We start from the raw sequence: 21,199 nt of genomic DNA on the forward strand, positions 1-21,199 counted from the left end.
GGAAGTCAGTCAATGATGATTTTGGTTCTCTTAAAACAGTCATCTAATATACCATGCTTTCTTGTAATTAGATGGCAGAACCAATTGTCTATTAAGGACTATGAAGTGAGGCAGAGTATAAAATAAATAAGCAAACAATAATAGCTTACCAAAATATTTCAAGAAAAGAAATAAGCAATGGAGGGATGGAAAGAGCAGGGAAAGGCAAAAATGTACTCCGTGGCAGTCAGTTCCAAAGCAACTAACTAAATCAAAATGTACTTGAAGTTCAAACAAGGCAAAAAAGTACAAAGGAAGACATCAATTACATCTGTAGAGCTCGAAGTTTTGTAGAGGAGACAGTACCTGGGCTGGGTTTTAGGAGTAGAATTTTTTCACAGATAAAGGTACTGACAATAGGGGTGAGGATAGGGAGTCATCTTGAGGGAACCACAAAAGCAAAGGCCCAAAGAATGAAAAAACATGAGCTCTATTTAGGAATAGTAAATAATCTAGATATTCAAGGAAATAGTAAATAATCTCATTACTCATTCACCATTTTCTGAATTTGTTCCATACGCTAGATTCAGTGCAGTCACAAAGGACGAAAACATGAGGAGACCTATTTCCTACCTTCAAAGACAGAGTATTTATAAAGACAACAGAAGACAAATGTGTCACTGACAGTCAGACTTAACAGATCCAAAAATCTGTTGTTTCTTCACTTGTCCCCCTTTCAATAAACGGTAGTTCTACTCTTCCAGTTACTCAAGCCAAAAAATCTGATTCATCTTTGACTCCACTTTTCCTATCACCTTCACATCAAGGCCACCAGCAAATTCCAACTCTACCTTCAATATTGATCTATAATCCAATCACTCTCATCACCTTTACTTCACTGCTACCACCTTGGTCCACACCATCAGCAACTTTTACCTAGAATAGTGTATAAGCGTGTATGCATGTGTGCTCAGTTGCTCAGTCACGAACAACTCTTTGCAGTCCCATGGACTGTAGCCGGCTCCTCAGCCAATGGAATTTTCCAGGCTAGAATACTGGAGTGGGGTTCCATTTCCTATTCTAGAGGATCTTCCTGACTCAGGGATAGTGGTACTCAGTATTTCAAGGCTAGGAAGAGAAATTTTTCTCCAAAGGAGAAAGCTAGCCATGTCTAGAAAAATTTGTGCTGGCACAACTGGGGAGGTACTACTGGCATGTAATGGGTAGAGGTCAAGAATGCTACTAATTACACTATAATGCACAGGAAAGCCCCTCGTAACAAAAAATTATCTGACCCAAAATGTTAATAGTGCCACTGTGGAGAAACTCTGGCTTAGAGTATTGCAGTAGACTCTTAACAGATCCATTCTTGCCTTCCAAAATGATCCTCTTACAATGTAAGTCTCAGACCACATCACTCTCTTCTGCTCAAAATCTTCCAGTGGCTTCCCAAATCACTCAGTGTAAAAGCTAAAGTCCTTATGAAGACCTACAAGGCCATACATGATCTTACCTCTATCCTCCTCCTCCACCCCTCATCTTACTCTGCTGTATCTCTGACCTGGGTCTCCTTCTCCCTCCTTCACTCACTCTGCTCCGGGTATAATGGCTTCTACCAACAGGACATATACACTCCCACCTCTCAATCTTGGTACCTTTGGTCACCTGTCTAAAAATATTTCTCCCCAGATATCCATATGACTTGTTTTCTCAGCTCCTTCAGGTCTCTACTCAAATATCACTTCATCAGAGGTCTTCCCTGACTACTCTTTATAAAACAACAAAAACCTCTCTTCACTCCATCCCTGCACTCTTTATTCCCTCCTACCCTCCTTTATTTGTATGCACAGCACTTAACATCAACTGAGATATTTATTTGTTTATTGGTTGACTCCCACCAACAGAATAAATGCCCCACAAGCAAAAACTTTTCGTTTATCTTCAGACCTAATAACTATTCCTTGCACACAGTAGGAGTATGGTAAATAATGGCTGAATGAATAAGTGAAACTGGAAAGACCAGTCAGGAAGAAACTAGAAAGAACAATGAAGGCCGGAAAAGAAATGTGGATGTAATCTTAGGATTGGCCTAAAGAAGTGACTGCCCAAGAGTGATTATCTTGTCATATGTTATAAAAATCACCTTGTCTTCTCTACCAAGTAGAGAGTCTATTTTGTATCAATATAAGAACATTATAATAATCAGAGGTATCCAAGAATGAAATGGATAACATTTAAGGTATTAATACCTCCAATCAACCTCTCAGCAGGGAGGATGCAGTAACAAAGTACTCTCCCATAATTTCCCCCTCTGGCTTATCCTTTTGAACTCTGTTCAAATGTCACCACCTCTAGAAAGGTTTTCCAGAATCCCTCAAACAGAGTTAGTCACTCTACTTATAGTCCTCAGAGCAATCTGCCCACTTATCCCCATTTACTAAAAGTGTTTGTTAATATATTATTATGACTGAATTGTCCTCCCTCCCTCACCTCCAAAACTGATAGGCTGAAGCCCTAACCCTGTGGTGAGCCCCCCCAAGCCACGCCTCCACAGGAGACCCTTCAACACTAGCAGGTAGTTTGGTTCAGTCTCCACTGGGATCACTGCTCCTTTCCTCTGGGTCTTGGCATGCACAAGATTTGTCTGTGCCCTCCAAGACTGGAGTCTCTGCTTCCCCCAGTCCTGTGGAAGTCCTGTAATCAAATCCTGCTGACCTTCTAGGTCACATACCCTGGGGATTCTCAGGCCCTCTGTCAGATCCCCAGGCTGAGAAGCCTGACATGGGGTTCAGAACATTCACAACAGTGGGAAAACTTCTTTGGTATTATTGTTCTCCAGTTTGTGGGTTACCCACCCGGTGGTATGGGATTTGATTTTATCATGATTGCACCCCTCCTACCGTCTTGCTGCAGCTTCTTCTTTGACTTTGGATGTGAGGTATCTTTTTCTGGTGGGTTCTAGTGAAACTCAATACTTTGGCCACCTCATGCGAAGAGTTGACTCATTGGAAAAGACCCTGATGCTGGGAGGGATTGGAGGCAGGAGGAGAAGGGGACGGCAGAGGATGAGATGGCTGGATGGCATCACCGACTCTATGGACATGAGTTTGAGTAAACTCGGGGAGTTGGTGATGGACAGGGAGGCCTGGCGTGCTGCGATTCATGGGGCCGCAAAGAGTCGGACACGACTGAGAGACTGAACTGACTGAGTGTTCAACAGCTAGTTGTGATTCTGGTGCTCTCGCAGTAAGAGATAAGCATATGTCCTTCTACTCTGCCATCTTGAACCAAAAGTCTCAGATTTATGTGTATTTACCGAATGCTTTAAGTACCAGATAGTACCCTAAGCCTTCATGCCTTTGTTCATGCTGTTATTTCTGACTGGAATGGCCTTATCTCCCTTTGTTTCCTGGGAAACTCTTAATCTTCAGGTGTCCTCTAACTGGCCCTCTCTGAGGCAGTCCTGCCCAAAAGTTTCAGTTGGTCCTCCTCCCTTAGGATATGAGAGCACTTCATGGAAACTCCTCTCATCTATTTACCACAGGCACTGTGCATCTCCAGCCAGAATATAAGTCTCATTGATAAGGAAATGCTTCATTCACTCATTTCTGTTCCCTCAGTACTTAAAGCCTCATACATAAAAGGTTCTCAATAATTATATCAACTAAATCCAAACAAAACTAAAAAATAAAAATATAATGTATCTTCTCGCACAGCCATCCAATTTCTCTTTGTCTTGCTCTGATTCCTCTTATATCCCACGATATATTCTTGTTTCCAAGGCTGCCTTAAATATCTCTCCTAAATATTTAAAATGCTGCAGGAACACAAGTGCTTCTTTAAAAAGATGATTATAAATAAGTTCGTTATAAACCCAAAGCAGTTTGAAGGTCTACCACATCATCAAAGCAAAAGATAAAAGGTATGTTCCAACTGAAGGACTCCTAGACTCCAAACACTTTAAGACATGGAGCTTTCTTTAATGAGCTCCCAATCCTTCTTGCCACTGAAAATTTTCTTCTTAATTAAGCTTAGACTCCAACCATAGTGCTCCACTAGGTCAGCCAAGGCTTTAGGAAAGAAGTGCCCTCTGTAACAGTGGTCTTTCACCTTTTTAGCACTGTGTGCTGTGCTTAGCTGCTCAGTCGTATCCGACTCTTTGCGACCCCAGGGACTGTAGCCCGCCAGACTCCTCTGTCCGTGGGGATTCTCCAGTCAAGAATACTGGAGTGGGTTGCCATGTCCTCCTCCAGGGGATCTTCCCAACGCAGGGACTGAACCCAGGTCTCCCACATTGCAGGTGGATTCTTTACCATCTGAGCCACCAGGAAAGTCCTTTTGGCACTAGTGACCACTTTTGTGGAAGACAATTTTTCCATAGATGGGGGTGGGGAAAAGGAGGATATGGTTTCAGGATGATTCAAATGCAGTAGGGTTTGGGCTCCTATGAGAATCTAATGCCTGATCTGACAGAAGGTGAAGCTCAGGCAGTAATGTGAGCAATGGGGAGCAACTATAAATACAGATGCAGCTTTGCTCATTCACATGCCACTCACTTCCTGCTACGTGGCCTGGTTCCTAATAGCCCAAAGACTGGCACCAATCTGCGGCCGAGGGGTTGGGGATTCCCTCCCTGTTCTATAAGATATGACAATTTCTAATATTTATGCAGTTATTTACAATCAACAAAGCACAATCATACCCATCATCCAATTTAATTCTTGCACACAACCCTGAGAGATTTCTCCTCACAAGCAAACCCAGTCCCAAAGCCCTCTCTCCTGCACTGCTAACTGCACTGCTAACCATCACCAGGCCACCCTTCAACGCCACCACACACACACACACACACACACACACACACACACACACACGTTATAGCTCTTCTCATTCATACAGACGATGTACTATCCACAGTGAAGTGTAAGGAGCCTCAGGGAAGGAACCAGGCATACCACAGTGTATAGCACGGTAAGTGTTTGATAATTGTCTGCTGAATAAACAAATCAAAGTGAGTTAGACACAACAGTCAGCATTTTTGTCTCCATAAAGTAGAAATTGAGATGACTTTCCCAAATTCTTCTAGCTAAAACTATAATCAGGATGTTCTTGACTTTCAATTCAGGACTCTTTCACCACACTGCCCTTTCCAAGGACTGGGCAGTGCACAAAAGAAGTGTGCTAAACTGGGACTTGGAAATCGTGGTCCCCAGACAATCTACCTAATTTTTCTGAGCATCAGTTTCTTCATTTTTTTCAAGTGGAAACAACCACACAGTCTTTTCCTCTCAGAACACACTGTGAAGATTATATAAGATAATATGAGTAGAAGTGACTTGGGAAGTATGAAATGATACACTTGGCCAGAGACAATTCTTAGGTTGATGACTGGGATCCTGCTTGTCACTGACAAAGTCAAAATCAGTCTTCCCTAGAAGAAACATATTTATTTTAACAGCTCTAAAAAATTGGCTTTATCATCCTCATTTTACAGATCAGAAAAATAAGGCACAGAGAGCTTAACACTTGACAAAGACTACAAACCTAGTAAATATTAGTAAATATCAGTCCATCACATCCTAAAGATCTTCCCATTCTGCTTCCCCAACACTACAGAATAAAAGCTTTTATGTTTCTTTAATCTCAGTTACCTCTAGACCGATAGAACAGTGATAATCTTGAATTGAGAACATTTCACCGTCTCTCAGGCCAAATCAAACTAAGTTAGCCTTATAAGTAAGTACAGCTTGACAGCAATTTCTGTGGTGCCACACCTCAGTAGGATGAGCTAAATACTGAATATGTATAGTATTAGAAAATGTTCTGACATCAACTTTGAAATTATTTTAGACTGAAAATCTCAAAAGTGAACTATCTATTTTTTGGAAGGTAAAGCACATTTCATTTACTGACAGATTAAAAACTGTAACTCCAGGTAGTGCAAAATACACCACTGAACCCAATTACAAAGAACTGCTGCTAATACACAAAGTTTAAGCAATGCTACACTTATTTTTGGCAAAGTGCTGCACTGTTTAGTCTGTGTATACAACTGACCATCTATGAACCAATTAGTTTAAATATTTATTTTTACCATTCATTACTATGATTATGAAGTATGGAAAGAGCCTAGGCTTTGAAATGAGACAATTAAAACTTAGAGCAGAAAAGAAAAGCCAAGTCATTGAGAAAGTCTAAAACTCTCCTTTGCTGATATTTCTTCCTAAATGCCTCTCTGGAGACAGACTGAATGGCAAACAGGCTGTCAGTAGACACACATTGTCATTATACTGTCCTTCATACAGTTTGGCGTAGAGATTTTTTGGTTGTGATGTAGCTGCTATTACTTGCAGTTTTAAATGCCCATATACATATAGCCAGCAAATTCTTTTATTTGGAATAAGAGCATTAAAAAATCATTTAAAAATTATATTTGGAATTTACAAAAACTGTGTAAATATATAATTTTATCAGAAAGAGCCCTGGTATAGGGCAGGTATCTGACCCAGCTGTGCCACGGTCCAAACTCCTTCCTATAGTAAGCCTTCTGGACCTCACAATGTCTATAAACAGATTTTAAATAAAAACAACAGATTCACTGCTGCCATATGATCCAGCAATCCCACTCCTGGAGCTGTACCCAGACAAAACTATAATTTAAAAGGACACATGCACCCCTACATGCACAGCAACACTATTTATAACAGCCAAACATGGAGACAATCTAAATGTCCCGACAGATGAATGGATAAAGAAAATGTGACGTGTGTGTGTGTGTGTGCGTGCACATGCAATGGAATATTACTCAGCCATTAAAAAGAATGAAATCATGCCATTTTCAGCAACATGGATGCACCTAGAAATTATCATGCTAAGTGAAGTCAGAAAGAGAAAGACAATCACCACAGGATATCACTTATATGTGGAATCTAAAATACAACACAAACATATGTACAAAACAAAAACAGACTCACAAATATAAAGAACAGACTTGTGGGTGCTGCGGGGGATGCAGAGGGAAGACTTGGGAGTTTGGGATTAGCAGATGAAAACTATTATATACAGGGTGGCTAAATAACAAGACCCTACTGTATAGAACAGGGAACTACAGTCAATACCAGATGATAAATCATATTGGAAAAGAAAATTTTAAATATATATATATGTGTGTGTATAATTGAGTCACTTGCTTTAAAGCAGAAAATAAACACAATATTGTAAATCAACTATACTTCAATAAAATTTTTTTTAAAAAGGCTCACAACTCAGAATTCATTACCTCAATAAGTTCCATCAGGTGCTTTCAAGGACTAGCCAATGAACCAGAGATAACAGATAAAAGTTAATCATGGAAATAGAAAGAACGAGGGAAGCACTACATCAGAAGAAAAAAAGGGATTAATTTTTACTATGAAGGTCAGAGAGGCTTCACCAGGTAATCCCTCCCCTTGGAAATCCCCTCCACATTGTAGTCAGTCTCTGACATGCCACACCAGATGTCTGAAATAGGACCCCTAGGGATTCTGTCAGATAGTGAAAAAAGGAGTTGGCTAGACTGATAGAGAAGAAGGCAAAGGCAAAATGAAAGAGTAAATGTACTGAGGTTTGTCTAAGGAATGGCCAGGGACCATGACTGGAGTGCAGGGTACAGAGAAGAATTAATAACAAATGAGGCAGGAAAGGTACATTTGGGTCAGATCTTAGGAAATCTTTAATGTCAGCCTAAGGAACTTGAAAATTATTCTACAAGCAAAGGGAACTATTATTAAGCAAAGCTGTGGCATTTGAAATATTTTAGAAAGATCACTACAGCAGAAGTATGTAAGGTAAGGGAAGATAGCAGCAGTAAGACTGTTGGGAATCTACTGTGTTATGACAGCCTAGTTAAGAAATGATGAGGGCAACCCAACCTTGTGACCAGAGCCTTAGCAGAGTGAAAGCGGCCTACAACGGGCAGTGGAGAAGGGAGCGGAAGACTAGGAAGGAGAATCAGAGGTCGAGGAGGACAGAGGGGCATCCACACAGGGGGCAGGCTGGCAGACTCAGTACAGCAAGGAGGGCATGCATACTGGGTGTGGGGATGGGTGCCTGATACACTGCGTCAGAGTCCAGAGTAAAGAAGTGAAGAGTCCAGTGGTGAAGCAGCCTGGTTTAGTGTGTTGGAACCTATACAGAATGAGGAGGGCATCCACACAGTGTGAAGAGTCTGTCATAGGGAACTGGAACCTCACTTCCTCACTGTGTCCACAGACAGGGACTGGGAGCAACACCAACCCAATAACAATAAGCATACCAGCAGCCAGACCCTGGCTTCTAAACACTACTTAACAACAAAAGAAACGATGGCTCCTTGACGAAATGGATCACTACAGGGCTGGGGCACAGAAAGCACAAATGAGTCTAGAATATCTTGTTGGGTCAGAAACAAAGGGAGTGGTCAAAATAGGACATGTCCAAAGCAGATAGAAGTAAACCTGAATGATGTTCCTACTCACCAAATCAGGCAGAATTTGAGGATCAAAATAATGATACAGCAATAGATTGTTACCCGTTGAATAAAGTAGGAGGTTATGAGTCCAAACAGGTAAAAATAATTAAATACATTGTTTGGCAAAGAAAAATATACTCATATAGTTTCATAGTACCTTCCTATAAAATACTTATTACTTATAACTTCACAGTGGAGAAGCCTGGCAGACACCATCTTGACCAAGTTAGCAAACTGAACATCAACAGTAATGAGACAGCCATGAAACGCAGAGTTAGGTCTAGTTTCAATTCCATACTCTGCCATGTTGGGCTCATTATTTAATTCTTCTGAACTGGAATTTCCTCACCTACAAAATGAGATAAAGTTCTTGTGAAGTGTTGAAGAGATAATGCTTAAAGCACATAGCAAAAGTGCCATGAACAGTAGGGGTTTAAAATATGTCTATTATTTAGGCATATTTTGCTACATTTCTATAATGTTTTGCTATTATTTGCATTATTGTTTACAACATTGACAATCATTTGCATTATTGTTTCTATTCACATTATTTCATACATTATTTACATTATTTGTAACTCAACTTCTGCAAATAAGTCACATTTATACACAATTCTACATGCATCTAGGATATCATTTACAACTAGTATGATGCCTGTGAGATTACACAATAAGTGATATTCTCTTTTCAATTTGACAGATGAGAAACTGAAACCTAAATAGAATGCACTGATGTGCCCAATGTTTAACTTACAAATATAGCTGAACCCTGAAATATACTCCTAGTGGCCCTTCCCTCTCATAAAACTTACATGTTACCTAGGAACATAGCCTTTCACAAGGGTTATCCCTTTTCACCAGAATTTGGAATAACATGAAAGAAAATAATCTCTCTGAGATGCGAGTGTAATTAAGGCCAACTAACAGAGGTGAAAGCGTCTGCCTCCAATGCGAGAGACCGGGTTTGATCCCTGGGTCGGGAAGATCCCCTGGAGAAGGAAATGGTAACCCACTCCAGTATTCTTGCCTGGAGAATCCCATGGAAGGAGGAGCCTGGTAGGCTATAGTCCACAGGGTCGCAAAGAGTCGTACACAACTGAGCGATTTCACTTCACTAACAAGGAGTTAAGAATCTTTTTACCATTCAGAACTAGAATAGTCACCTAACTACCTAAGCCACATGAAACTTATCAAAAAAACAAACTCTTCAGACAGACTTAGGTGAAGGAAGCCCTTTAAAAAGCAAGTAATTTCACACTATGTTAAAACTAGAAGGGAGTGCTTGCTTCGGCAGCACATATACTAAAATTGGAACGATACAGAGAAGATTAGCATGGCCCCTGAGCAAGGATGACACGCAAATTCATGAAGCGTTCCATATAAAAAAAAAAAAGAAAAAGAAAAAAAAAAAAAACTAGAAGGGATCTTAAATACCAAGTCCAACTTACCCATGTACAGGTGATAAAGCTGAGACCTGAAGAAGGCAAAGGAGGTATCTCAAAAAGAGTTACAATATGCCAACCCTCAGGAGTTCCCTGGCAATCCAGTAGTTAGGATTCTGTGCTTCCAATGCCAGGGACCCAGTTTCAATCCCTAAATGGGGAACTAAGATTCCGCAAGCCACACAGTGAGGCCAAACAGAAAAAAACCAACCCTATAATCACTGGCCTGAAAATAAGGTCACTGTGGAGTTCATTTGGTAAGTATTTATCACATATCAACACACAAGGTACTGTCTTTATCTCACTCTCATTCTCAACTTTAAGCCTGTATGTTTTTCTGTCTCCTCAAATATAGTGAATGGCCCCAACATCTTAGTAATCCATGTACTTCTGTAGGCTTGGTAAGTAGTTGGTGCCCAATAAGTACTTGTCATAAAACACAGTATGATCCTAGGTAGCAAGGTTTGTTTAATGTCCAAACTTCAATCAATCAATACACCATATTAATACAATAAATGACAAAACCATTAAGATCATCTTATTGATAAAGAAAAAGCATCTGACAAAAATCAACACCCTTTCATGATAAAAACACTCAAGAAACCAAGAATAGATGGAAATTTCCTTATATCTAATAAAAGGTATTCATGAAAAACCCACAGCTAATATCATACGTAATTGGTAAAAAAAAACTGCATGCTTTCTCCCTAAGATCAGGAACAAAAGAAGGACGTCTGAAAAAAAAAAAAAAAAAAGGAAGGATGTCTGCTCTTGCCACTTTTATTTAACACTGTACTGAGTGCAGCACTTTAACAGCACCATCCTTTAGGATTTGAAATAGCTCAAATGGGTTTCCATCACCTCCACTAGCTTTGTTCGTAAAAATTTGCCTTTAAAATTCAGACTTAAATTGAAGAAAGTAGGGAAAACCACTGGACCATTCAGGAACGACCTAAATCAAATCCCTGATGACTATATAGTGGAAGTGACAAATAGATTCAGTGGATTAGATCTGATAGAGTGCCTGAAGAATTATGGACGGAGGTTAGTGACATTGTACAGGAGCAGTGATCAAGACCATTCCCAAGAAAAAGAAATGAAAAAGGGCAAAATGGTTGTCTGAGGAGGCCTTACATATTGCTGAGAAAAGTAGATAAGCACAAGGCAAAGGAGAAAAGGAAAGATATATCCATTTGAATGCAGAGTTCCAAAAAATAGCAAGGAGAGATAAGAAAGCCTTCCTCAATAATCACTGCAAAGAAATAGAGGAAAACAATAGACTGGGAAAGACTAGAGACCTCTTCAAGAAAATTAAAGATACCAAGGGAACAATTCATGCAAAGATGGGCTCAATAATGGACACAAATGGTACAGACCTAACAACAGCAGAAGTAACTAAGAAGAGGTGGCAAGAATACACAGAAGAACTATACAAAAAAGATCTTCATGACCCAGATAACCACAATAGTGTGATCACTCACCTAAAGCCAGACATTCTGGAAGGTGAAGTCAAGCTGGCCTTAGGAAGCATCCCTATGAATAAAGCTAGCGGAGGTGATGGAATCCCAGTTGAGCTATTTCCAATCCTAAAAGATGATGCTGTTAAAGTGTTGCATTCAATATGCCAGCAAATTTGGAAAACTCAACAGTGACCACAGGATCGGAAAAGGTCAGTTTTCATTCCAATCCCAAAGAAAGGCAATGCCAAAGAATGCTCAAACTACCACACAATTGCACTCATCTCACACGCTAGCAAAATAATGTTCATAATTCTCCAAGCCAGGCTTCAACAGTATGTGAACCATGAATATCTAGATGTTCAAGCTGGATTTAAAAAAGCCAGAGGAACCAGAGATCAAATTGCCAACATCCTCTGGATCATAGGAAAAGCAAAAGAATTCCAGAAAAACATCTACTTCTCCTTTATTGACTATGTCAAAGCCCTTGACTATGTGGATCACAACAAACTGTGGAAAATTCTTAAAGAGATGGGAGTACTAGACCACCTGACCTGCTTCCTGAGAAATCTGTATGCAGGTCAAGAAGCCACAGTTAGAACTAGACATGGAACAATGGACTGGTTCCAAATTGGGAAAGGAGTACAATAAGGCTGTTTATTGTCATCCTGTTTATTTAACTTATATGCAGAACACATCATGTGAAATGCCGGGATGGATGAAGCACAAGCTGGAATCAAGATTGCTGGAAGAAATATCAATAATCTCAGATACGCAGATGACACCACTCTTATGGAAGAAAGCAAAGAAGAACTAAAGAACTTCTTGATGAAAGTGAGAGAGGAGATTTAAAAAGTTGGCTTTAAACTCAACATTCAAAAAATGAAGATTAGGGCATCCAGTCTCATCACTTCATGGCAAATAGATGGGGAAAAAATGGAAACAGTGACAGACTTTATTGGGGGCGGGGGGGCTCCAAAATCCCTGCAGATGATGACTGCAGTCATGAAATTAAAAGACGCTTGCTCCTTGGAAGAAAAGCTATGACCAACCTAAGCAGCATATTAAAAAGAAGAGACGTTACATTGCCGACAAAGGTCGATACAGTCAAAGCTATGGTTTTTCCAGTAGTCATGTACAGATTTGAGAGTTGGACTATAAAGAAAGCTGAGTGCCAAAGAATTGATGCTTTTGAACTGTGGTGCTGGAGAAGATTCTTGAGAGTCCCTTGGACTGCAAGGAGAACAAACCAGTCAATTCTAAAGAAAATCAATCCTGAATATTCATTGGGAAGACTGATGCTGAAGCTGAAGCTCTAGCACCTTGGCCACCTGATGCAAAGAACTGACTCACTGGGAAAGACCCTGATGCTGAAGATTGAATGCAGGAGGAGAAGGGGATGACATCAGATGAGATGGTAGGAAGGCATCACCAACTCAATGGACATGAGTTTGAGCAAGCTCCAGGGATTGGTGATGGACAGGGAAGCCTGACGTGCTGCAGTCCATGGGGTCACAAAGAGTCGGACATGACTAAGCGACTGAACTGAACTGACTGAGCTGATGGTTCCAGCCAGAGCAATGAGGCAAGACAAAGAAGTAAAAGTATCCATATTAGAAAGGAAGAAGTAAAATGTTTTCTATTTGGGATGATATGATCTTGTGCACGGAAAATTGTGAGGAACCCATACAGGCACACACATATACACATACACACAAACACACACACACACAAAAGTATGAGAATTATAAACAAGTTTGACTAGGTTGCAGGATACAAATCAATACAAAAATCAATTACATAGCTATATAATATATATCTATTATATATAATTGTATAGAAATACAATGTATTTCTATACAGTTATATAGATAATTATATAATTATATAATTGTATGATGATAATTTCAATAACCCAAACATTGAAATTTTTAAAAATTCCATTTATAATAGCATCATATAGCAGCAAAAAGAATAAAGTAAGTAAAAAATCTGTACACCTTGAGAAATAAGAAGAGAAGTGCAGAGTCACACTCCCCACTTTGAAAGCTGACCACCGAGCTGCAACGTGGCACCAGCATAAAGACAAACACACAGAGAGCAAACAGGACAGAACTGAGAGTTCCAGAATCAATGCTTATAACAACAGCAAAATGATTGTGACAAAAATGCCAAGACAAATTCAATGGGTAAAGCATATTCTTCAACAAGTGGTACCAGGACAACAGGACATGAAGTGGAACATCTACATCATATCCAAGTAATTCAAAATGGATCCTAGCTCTAAATATTAAAGCTAAAACTACAAAATATTTAGCAGCAAACATAGCTGTAAATATTCATGACCTTGGACTAGATAATAGTTTTTTTAGATATGGTACCAAAAGAAAAAAAAAAAACTAAATAAATTGAACTAAATCAAAATTTTGTGCTATAAGAAATAGCATCAAGAAAGTAAAGAGACAATCCATGGGATAGGAGAAAATACTTGTAAACCATGTATCTGATGAGGGACTTGTAACCAGAATAAATAAAGAACTTAACAAAAACAGTAAGAGGACAACCCAATTTTAAAATGGACAAATGATCTAAATAGACACTTGTCCCATCCAAAGATATACAAGTGGTCAATAAGCACATAAAAAGTTGCTCAACATCATTAGTCATTAAGGAAATTCAAATCAAAATCACAAAATAGATACCATTTCATACCCAATAGATAATTAAAAAAAAAGAGAGAGAGAGAGAGAGACAGAATAATAAGTGTCTATAAGCATGTAGAGAAATTAGAATCCTCATATAATGCTATGGGAATCAACAGTGCTGTAGTTCCTTTGGGAGAAAGTCTGACTGTTCCTCAATGAGTTAGACATAGGGTTACTGTTTGATCTAACAATTCCACTGCTAGATATACACCTAAGATCAATAAAAATATACATCCACACACAAAAAAGTTCAGAGCAGCATTATTCATAATAGCAGAAAAGTGGAAACAATCCAAATGCCCATCAACTGATAAAAAGATTACTAAAACATGATATATCCATACAATGAAACATTATTCAGCAAAAAATGTCACCAAATATTATTCAGCAATAAAAAGAAATGATACAAGTTACAACATGGATGAACCTTGAAAACACACTAAGTGAAAGAAACAGGGTATGAAATGTCCAAAATAGGCAAATCAAATCTAAAGAAACAAAAAGTAGATTAATAAGTGCCCAGGGCCACAGTGATGAGGATGGGGGAGAATGGTGAGTGTCTACTAATGGATACAGGGTTTCTTTTAAGAGGACAAAATGTTCTAAAAGTGAAATACCTGATGATGGCTGCACAACTCTGTGAATATACTAAAAAAAAAAAAAAATTTGGACACTTTAAGTAAGTGAATTTTTTGGTATGTGAATTATGTCTCAATAAAGCTGATAAACACAAACACATTATGATGGAGTGACATGAGCACTCTTCGCCACCCAATCTTAAGAGTCAGACCTAGGTTCAAATCCCAGTTCTACTACTCTCTACCTGCATCAACCATGACTTCTCCCTGAACCTTATTTTCTTTATTTGTAAAACTAAGGTAATAATAATAGTAATCACTACCTTTGCAAAATGACTGGAAAATGAAGTAAGAAAATAGACATGAAAAGTGCCCTGCATACAGTTAATTTCCTAAGACAGTTATTTTCTCTGGATAGACATTTATTGTCACTGGTTTTACTGATCAAAACAATTGAAGCAAAGAGAAAAGGACATTCTCCTCACCTAAGTAGCTTTGTGACTTTTTCCTACAAGCTAAAGAGAAAATGAGCAGAACACAAAAAGTACAATGAAGAGTAAGAAAGCTCTAAAGTTATGAACTCAGAAACTTAGTTGCGATACTGAAAAAAAAAGAGATGTAAGCAGATGCCTAATTGCCTCCTTCCCCTAGAAGGTAAACCTACTTTGTTTCAATCCTTATACCCTCACCACCACATCATTGCTGAAATATGAAGTCACTGTTCAGGAGAGGTAACATGATTCCTATCTGGATTGGCAAGGAGAATGGGGTGTCCCTGGTTCTCAGCAGACACTTATCCTGTGGTTGGAGGCCACACCAGGACACCACTGGTGAGCAACCAAAGATGGAAAGGAGAAATGAGCAGCTGTTTAATACTTTTGTTTATAGAAGGGAAAACCAAGGGATTTGCCTAAGGCCCCAAAGTAAGTCCATATAATCTCAACTGTATGACAGGTACATGGCAAGCAGTACAATGTTTTACAAAGAATTCCGGTTCTAAAGATAGGAAAAATCAGATCTAGTCCCCAAACTGCTACCAAATTGCTGTCTGACCGTGAATAAATCATTCTGACTCTATTCCCTTCCCATGTGCCTCCTGATTCAGAAAGTTCACAAAGTACTACACACAAGGCGCTGTGCTGAGACAGTGTGGTGAACAGTCTGTTTACAAGTACGTCTGTATTTAGGAGTTTTGGAATGCTACAGAACTCAGATATTAAAAAAGAAATAAGCAAGTCAATTTTAACATAATTACAACTTGTGATACACAGCCAGTGTCAATCAGGAAGTGCCTAGGAGAGCAGACGAAAACCTCACCAACAAACTTTAGATTACAAATCAGGAGGAGTGGCTCTCAGCTCTCCATCATAAATAGGGGCTCAGTACTGGTCCCGTCACTTCATGCGAAATAGATGGGGAGACAGTGGAAACAGTGTCAGACTTTATTTTTGGGGTCTCCAAAATCACTGCAGATGGTGATTGCAGCCATGATATTAAAAGACACTTACTCCTTGGAAGGAAAGTTATGACCAAGCTAGACAGCATATTAAAAAGCAGAGACATTACTTTGCCAACAAAGATCCATCTAGTCAAGGCTATGGTTTTTCCGGTGGTCATGTATGGATGTGAGAGTTGGACTGTGAAGAAAGCTGAGTGCTGAAGAATTGATGCTTTTGAACTGTGATGCTGGAGAAGACTCTTGAGAGTCCCTAGGACTGCAAGGAGATCCAAACAGTCCATCCTAAAGGAGATCAGTCCTGGGTGTTCATTGGAAGGACTGATGCTGAAGCTGAAACTCCAATACTTTGGCCACCTCATGCAAAGAGCTAACTCAGTGGAAAAGACCCTGATGCTGGGAGGGGTTGGGGGCAGGAGGAGAAGGGGGCGACAGAGGATGAGATGGCTGGATGGCATCACCAACTCTATGGACATGAGTTTGAGTAAACTCCGGGAGTTGGTGATGAACAGGGAGGCCTGGCGTGCTGCGATGCATGGGGTCGCAAAGAGTCAGACACGACTGAGCGACTGATCTGAACTGGACTGCATTCCCTGGCTGCATGTTTTCACTTAACTGCCTGCTGATTTGTGTGGCTAGAAGCATCATGGTTAACCACAAAAAATATATATATACACAAAATAAATGCCGGCTCCACTCACCAGTTTCTTCCCCTTTCTCTGAACCTCAGTGTCTACAACTATAAAATGGAGATGATTCTATCTACTTCACAATACTATTCTGAAGATAAAACAGAAAAAAGCACTCTGGCACCAACCCACTCCCCTGCGTCCCCAGTGCTCAGGACCAGATTAGACAGTGCAGCTTTCCCATTTGTAAAACTGCAGTAACACCTGTACTCAGCTCACAGACTGCTTGTGAGGATTAAATGAGATAACACAGATAAGGTGCTTAGTGGGGCCCCTGACACAGGATTTCATAAAAAATATCAGCAGTTATTAATTCACTTAATCTTATTCCCTCAGTTCACCCCTCTGTAAAACAGGGACAATAATAGTACCTAACTCATAGGGTTATTATGGAGATTAAGTGGGTTAATATATTTAAAGCCTTAGAACAGTCTCTGGCACATGGTACTTGCCATGAGATTTTTTTATCATCATCATCATCATCATCATCATCAAATTCATCTTAAAGGCCCATATAGTCAAAGCTGTGGTTTTTCCAGTAGTCACATATGGAGGTAAGAGCTGGACCATAAAGAAGACTGAGCACTGAAGAATTGATGCTTTTGAATTGTGGTGCTGGAGAAGACTCTTGAGAGTCCCTCAGATTTCAAGATCAAACCAGTCAATCCTAAAAGAAATCAACCCTGAATATTCATTGGAAGGACTGATACTGAAGCTAATGCTCCAATACTTTGGCCACCTGATGCAAAGGACTGACTCACTGGAAAAGATCCTGATGCTGGAAAAGACTGAGGGCAAAAGAAACAGCGGCAGAAGATGAGATGGTTAGACAGCATCACTGACTCAATGGACATGAATTTCAGCAAACTCCAAGAAGTAGCCTGGCAGGCTGCAGTCCATGGGGTCACAAAGAATTGGATACAACTTAGTGACAGAAGAACATCATCATCATTAAATTTAACTTTTAGCTGTCCCCACAATTTGTGGGTATATACATTACTGGTTTTCAATAAGGGCTGATCTTATTCCCTAGGGGATATTTGGCAACATCTATAGACATTCCTAAGTGTCACAACTGGAGTGGGGGTAGATACTATGGGGCAGAGGACAAGGATGCAGCTAAACATCCGACAATATATAGGCCTGAGCCCCCAACATAAAACTGTATGATCTAAAATATCATTAGTCTCAACACTGAGAAACTCCAATACAGACCAAACAAATCAAACAGAAGTTCTCTCTCTCCTCCAGGCTCCTATTTTATCTGAATCTTTCTTCTAGATGCTATTAAATAGATAGAAAAGTTTTAGACCTGAAAGAGACTTTAGAGAGCTTCTTACAGAGCTAAAACAGGCAAGTAGTTTACAAAAGAACAGAAACTCAGTAGGCAAGTCAGCACTGGAGCGCATACTGCATACTGTTGCTCCTTCCACAGCTAATTCAGATACCTAACCAGCACTTCCTTTTTCTCTTCCCCACTCTCTCTAAGCCTCTCCCGTCTTCAACTCTCCCTCCCTCATCCACAGGTTTGAAAACAAAATCTGTTTCTTTTCTAGCATCATCAGAAGTCAGAGAAGTGCAGACATTTCTCCCCACCCTTTCATTGCCTACCTTCGCAAGGACCTGCCTCTAGAGCTTCAGGCTAGGCTTTGGACAAGAAACCAAGATTTCTTTCCATTTACCTGCCCTGGGCCCCTTCTGGCAGAGGCCACGCTCAAACTCCTTTGGTTTCTACTGTCTCCCGACGTTAGGCAGATGTTCTGCCTAAAAGTATAACTTGGGTCAGACAACTTGGGTTAATCTCCTTTTCCCTATCTATGGGAATGAACTGGTCTCAGGGAGGGGCCAAAGGCAAGTTGTTACAGCTTACGTTGGACTTTCTCCCCAGGAAGTGGTTTTGAAGAGAAAAAAGACTGTGGGTATCTTGGTGAGGAAAACATGGAAAAAGGATATGTAAGAGAAAAATATTGAGGCCTTTAACAGAGTAAAACATGCAAGACATACCTTTAACAGAGTCTACATGCAGGACTTTTCAAACATTTCCCACGTCTAATTCCTATCAGTTCTTCAAGGCCAAGTGCCTGCCTCCTCAAAAAAGTCTCCCGTGACCACTTTCATTCATGAAGATATTAAGCAAGTGTTCATTATGTGTCAGCCACTATAGCAACTTCATCTTATTTAACCCTCACAACCTGAGGTAATTATTTATCTCCATCTTAGAGATGAAGAAAATGAGGACAGCAGAGGTTAACCTGCTTACTGCCTTGGCCAGTAAGTAGCAGAGCTGCAATTTACCCCTAGATCTTTCAGACACAAAAACCTAAGCTCACAACTATTTTACTAAGTTGTTTCTCAAGACCATTTCCCCTTTCTTTGATCCTATATCTCATTTACTATCTGTATTATATATTAAGCAATTAATTTCTGACTGCCTTTTCTTAGTTTCATGCACATCACATGTGTTCCACACCCTGTGCTAGGCCTTGTGAATAAAAGATATAAATAGCAGTCTTCCATAAAGCAGAGTTTATCAAACTGTTTTGACTACAACCTAAAATAATACAATTCAGATGGAGACCAGTACACACACACATGCATACGTGCACACACATACCTATAAATATAAAACTGAGACAAAAGTTTCAAAAGATAATCCATGTTCTTTGTGTATATAATATATCCTGACATTTTTTCTGGTATATTATACTTGACATTTTGCTTTTTTAATTTTTAAAAATGCTGGTCCAGCGTACTATGTTAAATTCACAACTCATGGGTTATGACATACAGCTTAAAAAACAAAAAAATTTCCCTTCAGAGCCCCCAGGTTAAAGGGAGAAATAAGACATGAGTAATGATAAAAAATAATTACAGGAACAGTAGCCAACATTTCAGGAACTCTTATTATGTGTCTAGCATGCTGATAAGCACTTTACATGAATTACTAGAGCCAAGATCCAACCCAGGTCTGTTGGTTTGAATCCAACATTCATATTCTTTTCACCACACCACACTGCCCACGCAGCATGAAAAGTTCTATTGTAAAAAACATTTCCATGAAGCACGGAGGTCAGGGGAGGGAGGGAAGAGTTTGGAAGCTTTACAAAATGAAGATTCTGAATTGTGACCTGACAGACATTTTCAAGAATGTAGCAAATGAAAGTAATTAGCCTCCAACTAATAAAAATAAATGGAAAAAATAAATAAATAAAAACAACACATAAAAAAAAGAAAAAATAAATAAATAAAAAATAGTAATTTGTGGACCTAACTTAACCATGTAGGGACAAGGAAAATCCCCTGCTCAAGCTGAAGGAGGAGCTGATGATGGAAGCATGATGTCTACTCAAGAAAGATAAAGAAGTTCTTCTTCCCCTCCCCATTTTCCTTTGATTATAAAACTGTAGCCCAGTAAGTTATCAAGGCATGGCACTCTCTTGCCTGCCCAGTTGTAAACATCAGAAGCATCCTATTCTAATAAATCACTTCTTATCTTTCAAAAAAAAAAAAGAATATAGCAAATGAGCTCCTATAGGTGCTCTATAAATATTTGTGGATGGAATTCTTCTACCTTGTCTTGTGATGTAGAAAAACAGCATGGTATTTTTAGATGAAAATCTATGTAATTTTTAACTGATTCTATGTCTCTCCTAATAGAAATCTCAAGGGACACAGCCACATGGCACTAAAAAAGAAAGTTTCAGCATTTGGTACAACTTCTCTGTAAGAGATGTCTATGAAAAGACATCCAGGACTAGGTCCTCCTGACAAGGAGACCAAGGTCCTAATCTCAGTTCTGTCATAAGAATTTCTGTATATTAAGCAGATGTGTTTACCTCTCTGGAATTCAGTTATTAATCTATAAAATGATAATCAAAACAGACATATGATCACCAAGTTTCTTTCTAGTACTAATAAACTTGGGGGCTTCCCAGGTGGTACTAGGAGTAAAGAACCTGCCTGCCAATGCAGGAGACCTAACAGACATGGGTTCAATCCCCAGGTGGGAAAGATCTTCTGGAGGAGAGCATGGCAACCCACTCCACTACTCTTGCCTGGAGAATCCCATGGACAGAGGAGCCTGGTGGTCGACAGTCCACAGGGTCACAGAGTCAGACATGACTGAAGCAAATTAGCACACACGCACACACACACTAGTAAATTTGAAGAATAATACATTCTAATTATTCTAGTCCTAATAAACTCAGCAAATCCATGAAAAAGAAAAAATAGTTTTAATAAAAACCACTTACCTACAAAGACACGAGGATGAATCTGAGGCTCCAGTAACACGCTAATGGGTCTCTTGTCTGATCCCCTTAGCTGGAGGCGGAAGGGAAGATGCACACACAATGGCCTGACATACCATTTCATCTGCCTGAGCCTAAACTTCCTCATGTGAGCC

At 39.6% G+C, this 21,199-nt stretch overlaps 1 protein-coding gene and 1 non-coding gene across 7 annotated transcripts in view; one reads left to right on the top strand and one right to left on the bottom strand.

The window, feature by feature from the left end:
- Positions 1 to 21,199, bottom strand: part of PAK1 (p21 (RAC1) activated kinase 1) — a 161,344-nt gene that overhangs the window by 106,131 nt on the left and 34,014 nt on the right. The window contains exon 1 of one of the 6 annotated variants that reach the window (XM_043875378.1): positions 21,048 to 21,063. The exons of 4 other annotated variants lie outside the window; for them this stretch is intronic. The gene's annotated coding sequence lies outside the window, so the exon portion shown is untranslated. Of the gene's footprint in view, positions 1 to 18,405; positions 18,421 to 21,047; positions 21,064 to 21,199 lie in introns of those variants that run through there. One more of the 6 variants, XM_043875370.1, reaches the window with a different exon arrangement.
- LOC122677621 lies at positions 9,746 to 9,852 on the top strand. Its single transcript, XR_006335865.1, has one exon. It is a non-coding gene; the product is annotated as a U6 spliceosomal RNA (small nuclear RNA).

Source organism: Cervus elaphus, chromosome 2 (genome assembly GCF_910594005.1).
Source record: "Cervus elaphus chromosome 2, mCerEla1.1, whole genome shotgun sequence".
Classification (NCBI taxonomy): domain Eukaryota; kingdom Metazoa; phylum Chordata; class Mammalia; order Artiodactyla; family Cervidae; genus Cervus; species Cervus elaphus.